The sequence below is a fragment of the Ambystoma mexicanum genome, chromosome 3q, assembly GCF_040938575.1.
Source record: "Ambystoma mexicanum isolate Mex_15411 chromosome 3q, UKY_AmexF1_1, whole genome shotgun sequence".
Classification (NCBI taxonomy): Eukaryota; Metazoa; Chordata; class Amphibia; order Caudata; family Ambystomatidae; genus Ambystoma; species Ambystoma mexicanum.
In genome coordinates this window covers 315,098,194-315,111,849 of record NC_090926.1, presented here as the reverse complement: position 1 = coordinate 315,111,849, position 13,656 = coordinate 315,098,194, and the positions used below count along the sequence as shown (strand labels likewise).

The 13,656-nt window shown below is 45.1% G+C and overlaps 1 protein-coding gene across 5 annotated transcripts in view; it reads right to left on the bottom strand.

The window, feature by feature from the left end:
* NCKAP5L (NCK associated protein 5 like) overlaps nucleotides 1–13,656 on the bottom strand; it is a 534,672-nt gene that overhangs the window by 260,739 nt on the left and 260,277 nt on the right. The window lies entirely within an intron of this gene.

The following is a 13,656-nucleotide window of genomic DNA, read 5'->3' as shown; positions in this document are numbered from 1 at the left end:
CTGCAGGTTTTGAGAAGGAACTGTATTGCTTTGCTAGCTCCATGGTGACGCATCTTTGCTGATGCTCGGGTTCTTTAGTTACCTACTCGCTGATTTTGCCAGATGGAATATCTTGAAGGGTAGGCTGCTTCTTGTAGGTTTTCTTGACCTGAGGTACATTTGCTTCATGCAATGGAGATCTGAGGTGAATACTGATTACAGCTTCTGCTGATACACACTCCTCATTCGGTGTTGGATCAGGAGTCTCAGTCCAACCACTTTTGTCGCTTTCGCTCTGCTCGTATGTCGAGAGATCTAATAGATCTTCTAGAGAGCTCTCCTTCCCGGTGATTGTGCCTTTTTCAACTTCACGGCTAGTCTGTTGCCCAGCAGGTAGATTTAACATTTGTGTACTGGGGTGGTCATTGGTGATGGCTCCAGAGAGTTGCTTAGTAGTTGTTGTAATGCTAAAGCCTTTTATATTTCTTAGAAAAGAGCGCACACTGGATCTTTTTTGGTTTTCACGCTTTCTCATGTTCTTGGTTTTTTTCAAGGCCATCAGCACCTCTGGGTTATTTTTTTTTTGAATCTCTGATTTTTTTATGATCAAAAATTGAAAAACACATCCTTTGAAGTAGATATGGACTGCTTTTGCGAGGCTGCTTCGGTGTCTTTCAGATCACTACCAGTAACTGGATTTAGGTGATCATGGTCCGTTAAGGCAGCTTTAGGGTCCGGCAATTTTGCAGGTAATGGGCCTTTATTGGACTGGGTCAGGTCCGTTTTCACAATGGAGCTAGCGCACACAGGTTGCTCCAACGTAGCATCCAACACACTTTCCAGAATGACTGCAGGAGTGTGGACTGGGTGTGAGTCGCTGTTAACGCTATTGCTACTACTTTGCTCTGCTTCTTTTGGTCTTTTCAATTTTTGTTTGCATTTGGACGGAAGATCATTCGTACATCCGCTGCCATGACGTGTCTTTTGAGTATTTGGATTTGGTTCTTTATCGGTCTTAGTTTCCACAGTTTGCTCAGTCTGCTGTAGTGTATTAGTTACAGATATTATTTCATCACGCATGTCAAAGCAATCACCATTCTGTTTCACTGGCTGCTCCATGGAGGTGAAATTCGTCTTCTGGTGTTTTAACAGAGCAATCGCTTCTCAAGCTACTTCTGCAAACAGACGTTTATCAGTCGCACTGTTCATAGTGTGATCTAGTATGATCTTCACATTTGCCTCAGATTTTAGATTTCCGTTTGACAAAATTTGTTGAGTTCTCGTCAGATCTTGCTCCACAGTTCTCATTTTGGTATTCAACATGGCCAAAAGTGTTGTTTGATCCTTTATATTATCATTCAATTGTTCATATAATTTCATGTATGGTAACATCGATATCGTGTGAGCAGCTATTATTAGTGTGTTTAGTTCTCTGGTGATTTCCTTAGATAAGCATTCTGCCATAGTTTGAGTTTGAAGTTTTCTTTTCTTGGCGATCTTTGATCTCAGACCATATGTTGTTGACTTTGGCTTCCAAGGATTGCTTTCTTTGGTAGATATTTTATCTATGTTTGGACCGACTGTCAGTAGTGATGATAAGTATGACTCATCCCCATTTTCATCATGACCGGTTAAATGTCCTTCTTTAGTATGTCTTTTTTGGGATACAAACAGGAGATCGGTAGAGTCATCATTTATGGAGTTGGTTCTTTTCCTTTTCACCATAGGTTTTAGCCACGGATTCTGTTTTTCAACAAACTCCCATGTTTCCGGTAACTGCTTTGGGGCATCTACGGTAAAAACATGTTTGCACCTGCATCCGGCACAGGTGCCAGTGGCAATTCCATAGACGGTACCTCCGCCTCATAAGAGGTTTGCTGACTTGCCAGTCTCGTGTTTATTTCAGTTAAGTCTTTAAGTACTTTGTCGGCTATGGCAATCGAGCTCCGCCGGTTAGGACTCCTCATATCCTTGGCAGTAGTGACTATGGTTCCTGTATTTGAATTTCATCTACGTTGTTCCCGACGTTGTTTCCGATGCCGATTACAACATCAGCTAACATATTTCCTTTGAGTTCTGCCAGAGCGTTATTCTCGGCTTGAGCTGGGAGGCTGTTATTGCATAGGTATAAATCATAGCTGCTGGATAGCCGAACCGGAGTGCCAACGATTTCAGGTTGATTGCACTCATTTGCTTTCATGTGGACATTGTCCTGTTCCAACATGCAGCCCGCTAAGGCCAATAAAGATCCAGTCGACAGCGGCTCTACAGCTCCATATTGGTGGGAGTTTGCCGTGGCAGCCATTTGATGGCTGTTTGGGTTTGTACCACACTCAATAACAGATTAATCCATTTCCGAGGATGCCGCCGGATGAACCTCCAGATGCACCTCGGACACAGCGTGACTTCTGTTCTTTACTTTCTCTTCTTCTAGAATCATACCATAAGGGAAACAGAGTGCAAGTCCTGTTACAGGTGACAAAGTGACATTAAATGTAGGTGAATTAATTGCCTGGCAATCAAAAAAGTTTTCAGAACTGGAGGATGAAATTGAAGTACAAGTTCTTTTACGAGACCTGCAGCAACTTACCAGGAATGTTGTCAGAAGCTCAACAGGCTCGATTCCTCCAGCGGCCAAGAAACGTTGCTGCAGTCGAGTGAGCGGATGCGCTCCTCCGTCTTCACCGCTGGTCTGAGAGTGCACAACGGCGTCAGTCATTAGGAGTCCCGAGGGTCCAGGCTCCAGCCTATCCAATAAGGACGTAGTTCTTATAAAGGGAGGGTTGTGTGCAGCCACACTGGCTACGCTGGAAACACTGGTAACACTCAGCTTCACTCCGCGTCGCTCCGCGACCGGGGCTGAGTATTTAATGGATAAATGGACCTTCTGGGCACAAAGAGGTGGATAGCACGCACAATCCGCAGTCCAAGGAACACTGGTAACACTCGGCTTCACTCCGCTTAAGGTGCTTAATTAGCGCATTAGTCAGAACAGCTTTACTGTTCCCCCAAACTCTAAGCCAATGATTTTCAGGCTGAACTGCAATAAGATCACTAATAAGCCTGCAGCCCATTTCCTGGTGCACCGCAAAATTTGGGGCTGTTCAAGGAAGCCCCAATACTCTTTTGAAAAAGGTGTTCAGCGTCTGGATGGGTTCAACATTACCATATCCCCACAGCTCCATGTAATAGCTAGCAACAGAGGTGGCTTTCCCATTATGAATTTTAAGCACCAGCTCGACCGGTTTTGCTTTAAACATGCCCATAGCTCTGCCTCTGCCTGCCCCCCGATAGCCTGTTTGAATCTTGCAGTCTGCTCATTTACATGGGCTTCAGCACTAATGTTTGAAGAAAATATGCCCACAGGTAGTCAAAACTATACACTCTAGGGATCAGCACCCCCTTACTAAACATGGCCTGGAATTTTGGTTGATGCTTCCCTCTACTACAGACCATGACGGCAGGTCTCCCTTGCTACCCCTGTGGTCTCCTTTGCTACCCTAAAAAATACAAATAAAATACATTATTTTTTTTCCTTTTAAATTGAAGCTCCTGGGTCTGTGGCCAGCATCATGTGGTGCTCTGTTTCTGGAGTGGCTGGCTTTCTTGGTCAGGACTCTTTAAAAAAAAACATGGGGGTAGGGTCGATTCCAAGATGGCCACCAGGGGATGAAGTGCCCTTCATCGTACTCCATGCCTGCCTTTCCAAAGGAGGTAACACAGCAAGCTGATAAAGGCATAAACCGAAGGGCCAACACTCCCTATAAAGCCGGCAGAGGTGTAACGGTTACACTTTAAAAAGAAAAGTCCTCGGTATCCCGCACGGCCGCCCCCAGTGAAGAGCAAGGAAGAGGAAGCGGGCACGCAGTGTAAGGAAACACTGTCCAGTGGGACCGCTGCAGGAGGAGCCTCTGAAGCGGTTTCGAAGTAGTAGCTGTGCCCGAAGAATATCCACCCTTTACGCCGGAGAGCAGACCTGCCGTGGGGGCCAGGCAATCCCAACAGAAGTGGCGGTGGCGGGCGACCTGAGAGGCGCGCCACATAAGGTAAGCGAAAACGGGAGAGAGAGGGAGTGAAGCAGCGACTCCAAGGACAGGGAGCCAGGAGCAGAGCAGAAGGCTAGGAGGGTGCCGAGCCAGGCATATAAGCAAAGAGCCAAAGGCCCTCATATAGTAAGGGAGGATCAGGAGGGTTACATATACACATCAGGGACAAGCAAAACCGGCCCCCACCGAGGTACAAGCCAGTACAGACAAAACACACGCGGCAGCACACCAAGCAATCCCTCCCCCTCACGACAACAGTTAAAGGAGCCGACTCCGGCAGCAGTCCCTCAGGGAGTGACCCCCGTCAAGGAAAATACAAGAGAGGCAGAGCCCTATCTAGCTAATCTTATGTAAGCGCTGAGACGGCTGCATATAGGAGGTTGAGGAAGCAGAGTGGTAATACCTAGGTTCACAGCAACCGTACAGGAAAAGACATGATGACTCAGTAGGAGAGACAATAGGGATGTGGGGTGAGAAAAGACAATATACACTTCAAAAGCAGACATGAGCTCCCCATTTCAACTTCAATAACTGCAATTTGAGGGGGCCAAGCGCAGCTGCACTGGACAGTACCTCAAGGCTGTGCTCGCAGCAGCATTACCTCCTGTCCCACAGTACACATGGCAAGCCTATACTTAGCCCCGTAACTTACTCAGATGCCAAACCTAAAGGGAAGCAGACCCCAGAATTAATAGGTGTTAACAAGGGCTTTAAAAGGGGCCTGCTGGAAAGGTGCTGGCAGCAGAACCCGGTAGAAGTCCCAGCAAACCAGACAGGAAATCAACATAAGGAGGCCAAAGATGTACAAGAGTACAGAGACATGGCATGAAGCAAGGAGGACCTGCATGGAAGAAAGAAGGTCGGCATTGTTCCAAAAGCAAACGGTGAATTTAAAGGAAGAATTAAAAAAGCTCTCTGAAAGAGGTTAGGGAAGAGAGCAATACCTTGGGCAACAGGGTGGACTTTATGGAAGAGGAACTCTCTAGTGAGTTCTCTGGCAGAACTCTGAATTTCTGGATCAAATTGCTACTGCAACGCACAACCTGGAAATCCAGTCAGAAGACCTCAAAAACCGATCTAGAAGGTCTAGCAATAGGATCAAAGGCTTGGCAGAGACAAATGCGGACGGAGACCTAACGCTATTAATCCAACAATGATTTTCCAGCCTCTTAACGGAAGCCTATCCAGAGGAAATTCACATTGATCGCATTCATAGGGTGGGACCTAGAATGGTTGGATCCGGTTACAGAACAAGAGATGTACTGGCAGCACTGGCCTCCTACAAAGTAAATGAAAAAAATCCTCTGAGCTGCCAGGGGACAGACAACTATCACAATAAATGGATCACAAGTCCTTCTGTTTCAGGATTTAGCGGCAACCAAACAACTGAAAAAGAGAGCGATGAACCCCATGACAAAGGCACTCATAGGCAAGAAGATCCCATACAAATGGACATTTCCTTTCGGCTTACTCTTTTCTTGGGATGGGAAGCAACAGAGGGTCACTAGATGCTCGAAGGCCTCTCAATATTGGGAATGGAGGAGGAGGAGGAGGCGGATCCCAGGGAGAATAGGCGTGGGGCCTCCCGGCAGAGGATTAGACCGTGGGATTGGTCCACTACAACGGGGAAAAGAGGAGACAAGCTGAAAGGCCCCCAAATGAAACAGAGGGGAAGAAGACTGATAAGGAGAACAAAAGCAGCGATCCAGGGGGAGGAGTGGGGGAGCTGGGGGAAATAACACTGTTTGCACGGGAAAAGATCTAATGGGGAGCAAAGGGGGGGAGAAATGCAAACATGCAAATGGTGTCACCACATAAATCTCGCCATGCAAAAATATTGTCGAAGAATGGCCGTTTTTTGTGGCGACATTATTGCATGGAACATGCGGGGGACACCCCCGAAACCTTTTCTTTTTGCCCCTGTCCCCATATATATGGTCACCCATATAATATCGCCACAACCTTTTCCCGGCGATATTATTTACAGCGACCATATATATGGGGATAATATTAGCTGATACCAATGTATCCAGCTGATTACACAGGCCGGGCAGAGGATCCGTGAGGTCATCACTTGGAATCCACAGAAGGTTATTTAACCTTAAATTAACTGGGGGGTAAACATGGGCCATTTCCCAAGATATTTTGCAATGTATCGTAGGATACCATGCCTAGACCGGATGAGGGGAGAGTGAGGAGGGGGCGGGGGGTGGGACTAGGGAGGGGATAAGGGATAGGGACTAGGGAAATGCAGTGTCCGACGCCACAAAGATGGCAGGTTAAGGAGATAAAAAAACAACCACAAGACAACACATACTGTCAGAAAAAAAGACATCAAAAATGCTTTCAAGACTTTGAGAGGGAAACTGTATAGGGGAATGCAGTGGCGACACATGAGGAATCGTAAGAGAAAACAGTGGTAAGGGGCACGAAAGGGTTTGTACCATGGCTGGGAATAAGGCATTCAGAATACTCTTGCATAACATTCGGGGCCTAAACACCCCTAGGAAGCAGAAGAAATTGGAGGTGTATTCGAATGCGGACATGGCTCTGAAAACACAAGGAAAAACTCAGGCGGATCTGGAGAGAAAGTCCTCTATTCCATTTGAAGATGATCTGATTCAGAGCAAGCATACGAGCACCTCAACTTGGTCGGATTTGGAAATGACAATTTGTCCACTGGCCAATGCTGTGAGCTCTCAAAGCAGATGAACTACTATACAGTCTACTGTAGGGGCTACTCCCTCTGTCTCCCTGGTGAGCTTGTAACAAAGCAAACCTTTGACAATTGATTCAACTCTGGACGCCTCTTTAATCGAAAGCACCTCACTTTCGCGTGATGAACATCTGCTTGGTGCTTGTACACGTTCTAGAGACACCAAGATAGAGATCAACAATTCTGCTTTGTTGTTGGGAGATTTCCTAAATAATTTGGCCAACTCTATCTCCCAAAATAAATTGTGGGGGAATACCCTCACATATTTATTTTAATAAGGGTAGCAGTGCAGGCCCGTTTTACACTCCAGGGGCTGCAACCGAAACCTTTGAAATTCCGGGGACGGATCCAGGGACTATCCATTCAATACACAACAGAGCCCCAGATCCGTTACGGTCTTGTCCACAAAATGTAATAATTGATGTTTCCTCAGCTACGAGCCCTCAAGAGCGCTCTTCGGCCTCCTGGAAAACATTTGATCTACAAGGTCGTTGCTAGAAGCGTCATCAAAGTAAATAACCAGAATGGTTACTTGTCTGCGGGAGAAACAGATTCAAGAGTAGCTCCTGCTCCTGTATTGATGTGATAAACTCTTCGCTCCCGCTATTAGCAGCAAATCAAGCAGGAGTGCCTCAAGTTCCACCAGGTATGGCATTAATTAGTCCAACTGCATTAAGCCATTTAATTTCAGTATCAAAGGTTGCAAGGCCCATTGACACCCGCACCAAGGGAAGCAAAGAGGTTTGAAAAGAAAAGGAAATGAGGAACTCAACCATCTGCTGAAAGACCTTTCACAGATTCCTTCCAAGGCCAGGCCCATGCAGATACTCGAAATCTAGCTGCAGTGATATCTTGCAAAACCACTAGGAGTGATCAAAATGAAGCTCTTTCTCATTAAGTAATGACAAATGCCTCTCATTCAGAAACTATGTATAAAGAAGAAATGTGTACAGCAGAACATGTTAACAATAGCCGTTTGGCTACTTTAGAAACTATATCCAAAGAAAAACTTTATATAGCACAAGTTAACAGCAGCTGCCTGGTCCCTTCAGGCTTTGCCTGCGCTGTCAGCCACAGATTTATCCCCTACACTTGTTCAAACTTTGGATCAATGTCAAGTCTGGTCATCTTTACTACCGACCCTTTCACTGGATAGATGAACACAAATTTTATTTGCACCATCAAGGGACTTTTTCACAGCAAGATAAATAACTAAAATCCTCACTGAAGCTATGGACCTCAGGGAGGTGTCCTGTAAAACATTTGCCTCCACGAGGACCCTAAGTGATTGCATGCATTGTGGGCGCTGTAGTAATCAGGTATATTTTACAGAGCCAAACATGAGAGCTTGCACTTTGGGCTAGAAGAGATGCGATGGACGAAGCTGGGATCCAAGTGTATCTGGATCATGTTTTCAACCATTGTCATCTGCACGATACTTAGTATACACCAAAGACCCATCGGGCATGGGCCTTGCCCCCACACCAAAATGAGGTGCTCTGGCACAAATTGCAATTTCTTATTGGATCTGAACCAACAAGATCTGGAACAGATTCTCAACTGCATCCGTTTCACTAAACCATTCACAATTTGACAATACCCAGGTTCAACAGATATATGTGCCATTTCATAGAAATAAGCTGGCCTTGTGGACAAACGAGATGACAGTGATTGGGTCTCATTTATTAGTAACGTTGATATTGTATGCCTCCAAGAGATGGTGGCTGACTATTCCTAGTCTCTTCCTGGCTTTTATTCTTTCCATTAACACACTGCTCAAAGTTAAAAAGGTAGAAAGAAAGGAGGTCTCATCATGCTAATTCGACAGAATCGTTTTAAGATGGCACAATTATTGGCCAATATTGAATACGTCTAACTTGCTGTTGAATTGTTCAATCGAAAGGATCCAGAGGTTTCTGTTGGAACTCTTGTTCAGAGGAGAATTGCCTAGCATTTCGGTGCTGGACTGCTCCAGGGCAGGACAAAGACTGATATGTTTGGGATATTTCTTCTCTGTGAAAGATAGTGAGCTAAAGACTCTGGGTAAGTCTCTCGTAACCAGGACTAATGTCTGGCATAAGGACTCCCAGGACCCCCCTTGTTAATTTTCATTCCCATGGAAACAATTATTTTGTCCTGGGTGATTTCAAGTGATGGCAGAGGCCAGCTGTTGTATAATTTAATGCCTATTTGAATGGGTGTTTTCCGGCAGATCAACCACCTCATCCTAATTTTGTAATGGGTAAATACTCCTCAATAATTGATTATATTTAATAGATCTTTTTTTAGTTTTAATTATTGTACACATTAAGTTCTTAATCACCTTGAAAGTGATCCCAACCCTCTTTATTTTACATTACGATTTCCATCTGATAATGTATTGGCAAAAAAAAGTACAGGAAAAAAGTAGTCATGTCATGGGTGTCATAGGCTATACCAGAAACTGTATAGCTGGGAAGGCTCTGGATATTGATGTTCTTGTTTCAAACTGTGATTTCCTAAGATCTGAAATCTTAAGGGAAACAATTTGTTCATTGTCACACTGTGCTGCAGAATGTTTGTTTTTTATGTGAATCTCTAGCACATAAACTATCTTGGTAAAATCAACCAGAAGCAAGTTGAGAAAAGGTATCCTGAACCGTGGTTCGACTTAAAATGGTGCTGTCGAAGCCGATGTTGAATGACCTTGTGCGTCCCAACAGTTGTAATGAAAGCAAGGGTGTTCAGAGAAAAAGGCCTATGAAAGCTTAATTAAGAAAAAAATAAGGATTTTAAATTAGAACAATGGGACTTGGTCCCACAAGCAGTTGGAAAGGTGTTAGGTAAGATTTTCATTTCAGTAATACATCTCCCTAACCTGTGTCAACCCCAGGACTATTTACTGGACTTGTTGACTATGTTTCCCTTATTCCTAGGCGAGTAGGAATCTTGTTCCCCTGTCACCTAGATTTTAAAATCTTTTTATGGGTGACATTGTTATGTCTCTACATAGTGTGTGATTGCAGTTATAGTTTCCTATAATTTTGGGATTAGGCTGGGGTGTCTCATTGCGCTTCCTTTTTTAATTCTCTTACTATTTCTTGGGTGAACTACTGTTCCCAAGAAGTAAAGTGAGATTCCCATTTCCTTTTCATTTATTTTAGTGAGCCAGCTCAGCTTATGAGGAGTGCTCGGAGGTACAATGTATCCCCTTTCTTACTTACCTGGCAACATTTTTGTTACAATTGCAAGTTTATTTGAATGGCTGGTAGCAGTGGTTTTACCTTTATGATCTTTAGTCATTATTACTCGCAGGCTGTCAAATCTGCCTCGGTAATGTACAGGGGTGTCACCATTGTGTTAGAATGGTGGGCACCTTTTTTCACCATTTCTCTTTTGCTTGCTTGTTTCCTAGGTCGTCTTCTACCATTCCAGGCGGGAATGACCTCGGTTGAAGTTTTGTCTTTGGCAGAAATCCTTTGTATTCCCCACAGAGGCTCCACAGTGTCTGAGAAAGCAGGAAGCAAGGGAGGAGTCCAAAACTCTGCAGCCCTTTGTCTTTCACCTTGCCTGAAAGGAACCAGTTCCCACAGGAGGGCTGGCTATCCTAATGGGACAGCCAAACCGCCCCTTTCTGTAAACTGCAGGAAGATTTTGCAGAAGTTGTGCTGTAGTTCCTGATTAAGACTCCAATTCTGGAAGTGGCTGATAAGTCGACCACTGAAGCTGAATCCGAAGAGGAACATGAAGCAAATACCTCTGTAGTGATTTCCAACGACCAGACAGCCTGCTTTGTAACGAGAGCCTGGTGCAACCCTTCCAATCGACCTCGGGGCCCAAATGCGACTACTCCTATCCAGAAACTGGTGAGACCTTTCTGGGCTGCAAACCGCCAATACCAGTGGGCCTCGAGCCCGAGTGCAGGGCATGGTCTTCTGAAGTCCGAATCCTGCTGAAACCTTGGTAGACTCCTGCTGGACCTCCAGAGACACGATTCAAATCCCTGAAGTCCCCTCGCCAGACTGCAGGACCGAGAGAGTGAAGAGAATCCGACCAGCGATATTCGTCCTTCATCTGGTCCCTGTAAAAAGGCACCAAATCCACATAGACGCGAGAAAACAAGAAAAATCCTTTGCTGTAAGCCTCCTCAGGCGACTGCTGCTTCAAGTTTCCTTCCCGTGTCAATTTCTTCAGTCTCCAGACCAAGAAACCAGGGACTAGGTCCTGTGCATCCACCCAGAAGCTCTTCTTTTCTCCTAAGGTACTATGTTGACTTGGGTAATACTTACATTAAGCCTTGTGTAACTCCTGTGAGGCTGAGTCGGTGATTCGTGTGGTTGGGAGTTTGACCATACCATTCGCCCAGGCCTAATGCTGCAGCGCATATAGGGAGCCTTTTGTGAAGTCCATAAAGACTTAAGTAATTTGAAAGCTAATACTTGTTGAAGAAGATATCCACTGGACCTCGGAATTTCCTGCAACTCAGCCCTATCCCAACCTGCCTAAAGCTGGCTCCTAGACCAATAGGGTCCCTCTTCTGTCTCTGAGAAAACTCATGCTATAGATGAGGGAATGACAGTTAGGTAAGATTTTGTGAAGTCCAACTAGTGTGGGACTTTACCAGACTTATCTGCTTGGTATAAGTGACCCAACTTTTAACACAGTCCTGTACTACACAAGTCGGTATAGTGGCTGAGCAGCCAGGCTGATCTTACAAGTGGTACTGTGAGCTGTAGAGGAGTACAATTAAATCAGTAAAGACAAGTATTCAAGTAAACACTTACACCCTTAAAAGTTATATTATGTATTTATATATACACAAAGAAAATTAATCACACTGAGGTATGCAGCAACTAATAGTAACATCAAGCAACATTTCAAAATCAAGTTATTCAAGCAGCAATAATGCAGGTGAGCACACTTTTTTGTACTAAAACATTTCCAGCACACAGAGCGACATCAGTTAAGGTCAGTAGTAGCACTTATGGTTCACCATACAATATTGAGTTGAGGGAAAAAAGTGTTAGAGTAGAATAGAACACTGTAACAATAGTCTTTTCTCCCAGAGGGATGTAGGAAATATTTTCCCCAGAAATAAGAGTGTAAAACAATTGAAACCTTTATAGGGAACAAGCACTGCCAAAGCCAGTAGGGTTCAGAAGTGATGCTTTAGGGAGCCAGGACGGTCAAAGTCAAAAGGACAGTTCTAGTTCTGATGCAATCGTCTTAGAAAATGTTAGTTGAACAGACAGTAGTTCATAGAAGAAAAATCCAGGAGCTCAAGAGAGCCTACCTGATGTGCACAAGCTGTAAAGCCAGCACAAGTGAATTGCAGTAATTCAAAAGTAAAGAAATGAGCACTCCCCAAGCTAGGAAGCACTAGATTTGGCTAAAGGGGATTAAACCCGAAGCCCCACAGTACCTTAGAATTGAAACAGATGTTCCAGCCAACTTGCTTCTGGATGCAGCGATGCAGACCCTTGTTCATGGACCTTGGTCATGGTGGCAAAAAGAAAGATGTCTGGCAGGCTTCTGCGGCAGCACTCTCGAGAGGGACTCTGTAGCAATCAATTCCATTTGTTTCAGCGGCTGTTTGTGGTTTTGGCACTTATTTCTCAGCGCCAAAGAGGAACGAATATCCCTGGTTGGAATTCCCTCGGTCCTTCGGCTCTGAACTCTGGGGAGCGGGACTGTGGATGAAGATTCATTGCTTCTGTAGACTCACAGGTGCCTGCAAAGTTTCAGCCGCATTCGTCCTTCAGAAGACGTACTCGCTGGTGGTCCAGGTACCCCTGGTATTGGGAAATTGCAGCCCAGGAAGGTTGCAGCGACACAGGGATTGGCCCAGAACGAAGCAGGTGTTGAGGCTAGTTGGTGCCACCAGCCTAAGGGACGAAATCGTCCTTGGCGGAGCTTCCCTGTCGATGGGAAAATGGGGTCAGCACAGCTGCAAGTCCTCACCAGTGCTTTTGCGGTCCTGGAAGGTGCTGCTGCCGTCTGTCTGCGTCGTCTTCTTCAGATGTGATGTTCCAGTGGATGAATGTCTGTAGTCCCAAAACCCTCACCTTATATGCGAAATCCCATTCATTTGCAGCACTAAAATGTCAATCACCTGGGGGTTGGAGGGTTGTCCTGTGGGACAGCCACCCACCAAGTTGGAACTGGTTTTGGCCAGGCATGCCTACAAACAAAGGCCAGTGAAGTTTCGGGCTCCTCCCTCACTTCCTGCATTCCCAGACACACTTAAGCCTAGGCGGGCTTCAGGGCTGAAGCCTACAAAAGGGAAAACGCACAACAGACTCAAACCTGATCTAAACGACAGTAAAAGCCCAAAAGGAACTAAGAAACGAGAAATGGCAAAAAAAGACGGGGGGCATTTTGGTAAAATGGTCTTCTTCGGGTGCTGTACTGCAGCTGAGATATCAGCCTGCAGATGCAGTGCATAAACAGTAGTAACAAAGAAACTACTGCCACCAGCCATTCAAGTTAGTTAGTCAACAAAACGTTACATAAGAAATGGGATAAGGAGTTACTGTGTAACCCCACAGCACTCCAAATAAGACAGTGTGTGCTGGACCCACAAAGGAAAAAGGTAAGTAAGACACAAGTTATCCTACTATTCTTGGGAACTGTAGTTCACTCAAGAAAATGTACTGTACAAAGGGTGCTGTGTGTCACTATATAAAGAAGGGAAAAGGCATGAGTGGGTGAGAAAAGGCACACTCACTCAGGAGGTTAAAAACCAAAAAGGTCCCAGATTCCATCAAAGGGGTGGCGGTCTGTAAAGTGAAGGGAATTAGCACAGAAACTGAAAATTCTCCCTAACAGGGACTACAAAAGATAAGGCTTCCGTCTTGAAAACTATAACACGTGTAAAAGTACTTGCTTGTAAATGAGTTAGTGTTGTAACTGTTACTTGCTCTATTTTAGAGATAC